The 2500-nt window shown below is 45.8% G+C and overlaps 1 long non-coding RNA gene across 2 annotated transcripts in view; it reads left to right on the forward strand.

Moving 5' to 3' along the window:
* The window catches only part of LOC147997529 (uncharacterized), an 18393-nt gene extending 16160 nt beyond the window's left edge, over positions 1-2233 (forward strand). The window contains exons 2-3 of one of the 2 annotated variants that reach the window (XR_015647753.1): positions 920-1138; positions 2008-2233. This is a non-coding gene — a long non-coding RNA (uncharacterized LOC147997529). The remainder of the gene's footprint in view (positions 1-919; positions 1139-2007) is intronic. The other variant, XR_015647752.1, reaches the window with a different exon arrangement.
* Positions 2234-2500: the final 267 nt, after the last annotated feature.

Raw genomic sequence — 2500 nt, forward strand, 5'->3', positions numbered from 1 at the left:
TTTTTTTTAATAAAAATCTATCTATCTATCTATCTATCTATCTATCTATCTATCTATCTATCTATCTATCTGTATCCATGTATATCTTTCTTTCTTCTGAGATTCTCGGAGGTCGACCAGTAGTCCCGACGGCACTTTGCCTTTGATGATCCCTCTCCAATTGTCCTAGGTCGACCAGATGTCCCTAACATATGGCGACGTGTAGTTTACTCGATCCACCTGGTATTGACTTCTGGCTCTTTTTTTCAATTTATTAATGATATATCTATAATATATAATATATAATATATAAAATATATTATATATCGACCAGTTGGAAAACGAGGTCGACTAGTTGTCCTATGCCTTACATACAAAGCAGTGACTGGTACTTGCAGTACTATGATTTTTTTGTTTTTGTTTCTTTCTCTTTTTTTCGGAGCTGGGGGACCGAACCCAGGGCCTTGCGCTTGCTAGCTAGGCAAGCACTCTACCACTGACCAACTGAGCTAAATCCCCAACCCCAGTACTATGTTTCCGCCCCCCCCCCCCTTTGGTTTACATTCAATTCTCTCTCTCTCTCTCTCTCTCTCTCTCTCTCTCTCTCTCTCTCTCTCTCTCTGTGTGTGTGTGTGTGACAGGGGAGGGTCGGCCAGTTGTCCCTTCCATTATAAGCAAACTGAAGGTATCAATTGGTCAGCTGAATAGTTCTCTGCTTTCCATTGTTCTCACCATCTCTCCAGTCGTATTTTTTATAAATATTGAATATTAAATATATGTGTGTGTGGGGGGTGTGGCTGTGTGTGCATGAGTTCCTAGGTACGAACCTGAGGGAGGGAGGGAGGGAGGAGGGAAGGAAGGGAGGGAGGGAGGGAGGGAAGGAAGGTCGACCAGTCAGCCTCCTTTCTTTTTTTAAAAGTTATTTCCTCTTCTTTTCCAGAATTATTTATTTTGTGACTATGAGTACACTGTAACTATCTTCAGACACACCAGAAGAAGGCCTCATCCCATTACCGATGGTTGGGAGCCACCATGTGCTTGCTGGGGATTGAAAACTCAGGACCTCTGGAGGAGCGGCCAGGGCTCTTAACCGCTGAGACATCTCTCCAGCCCTCTTTTTCCAGTTTTAAATAAGCCTCGTTAGTTGAGCGATCTGGGAGTTGCTTTTCTTTCCAATTTGTGTGTGTGGGGGGGGCAGCAATGGATCCAGTATCCAATTCCCCTTTCTTCTCGATAACATCTTATTACAGTAAGATGGCTCGATTTCATTTGCAATTACTTTCTTATTCTAGACGAAGGTTGATGAATAAATCTTCTTGTCGCTCCATGAAGGAGGGAATAAAATAATATTTGGCTAGGTCTATATTCCTTCATTTTTATTTCTCTTTGTTTTTGTCCTTTCTTTAAAAGAAAGAGGTCAACAACGTGTGTACCACCACCACCACCACCACCACCACCACCACCACCACCACCACCACCACCACCACCACCACCGAGTTGTAGGGATCCATTATGGGCCCCTGTCTGTCTGCCTGTCTGATTCATTCGTGTTTATTTAAACGTCCTCCAATGATGGTTGTGCAGTGAAAGAAATGCGTGCCCGAGCTCGAGCTCGTGCGCAAACACACACACACACACACACACACACACACACACACACACACACGGGGGGGGCAATGGGGGGTGAGGAGGAGGAGGAGGAGGAGGAGGATGAGGAGGAGGAAAGCTTGGGTTGGGTGGTTTGAGGATTTGAAGGTTTAGCCCTGCAATGTTCCTTACAACTTAAAAACTTTGTGACACACAAAGCGATATTCATTTTCTCCTTCTACTTTTCACTCTGTAGACCAAGATGGCAGACTATATCAGCCTTTGTGGAATGTGACCTTGTATTGCTTTGCCCTACTCTGCTCTGCTCTGCTCTGCTCTGCTCAACTTAACAGACGTGTTTTTGCTTTTGTTTATGATTTTTGCTTGCTTGCTTGCTCGCTCGCTCCCATGACTTGACTGTGGTTTCCCTTTCTATTACAGCACGGTGACCAGACTGCCTTGGGGTAATCAGAAAGGAGGCCAGAAGCAGTCTTTTTTCTGACGCACTGAGACTACATACCAGCCGATTTGGAGGAAAAGATATCCCTCTCTCCCTCCCTCCCTCCCTCCCTCCCTCCCTCCCTCCCTCCCTCCCTCCCTCCCTCCCTCCTTGACCCATTTTCCCTCTTTCCCGATACACTCAATAAATTTAAAGTAAATCAATGAATCAAGTCTCTAGTAATTTATTTGTTGGGATTTATTTGTTGGAAATTATCCTCCACACCTTTCGCCCCTCCCCCCACCACTCGAGGATGTCTCCCTGGGGGTGGGGTTGGGTGGACTCGTGTAGGCATACCTCTCCTCCCTTGGCTTTCCGGTCCACTTCGCTCCAGCATACCTAACTCTTTGGAAATGGTAATAGAGTTCATGACACACCCTCACAGAGAGAGGAAGAGTCCGATCGTTCACTGATTCGCTCTCACCCAGCCTCGCC

This window comes from Rattus norvegicus, unplaced genomic scaffold (assembly GCF_021556685.1).
Source record: "Rattus norvegicus strain SHRSP/BbbUtx unplaced genomic scaffold, alternate assembly SHRSP_T2T unassigned-0000115, whole genome shotgun sequence".
Taxonomy (NCBI): domain Eukaryota; kingdom Metazoa; phylum Chordata; class Mammalia; order Rodentia; family Muridae; genus Rattus; species Rattus norvegicus.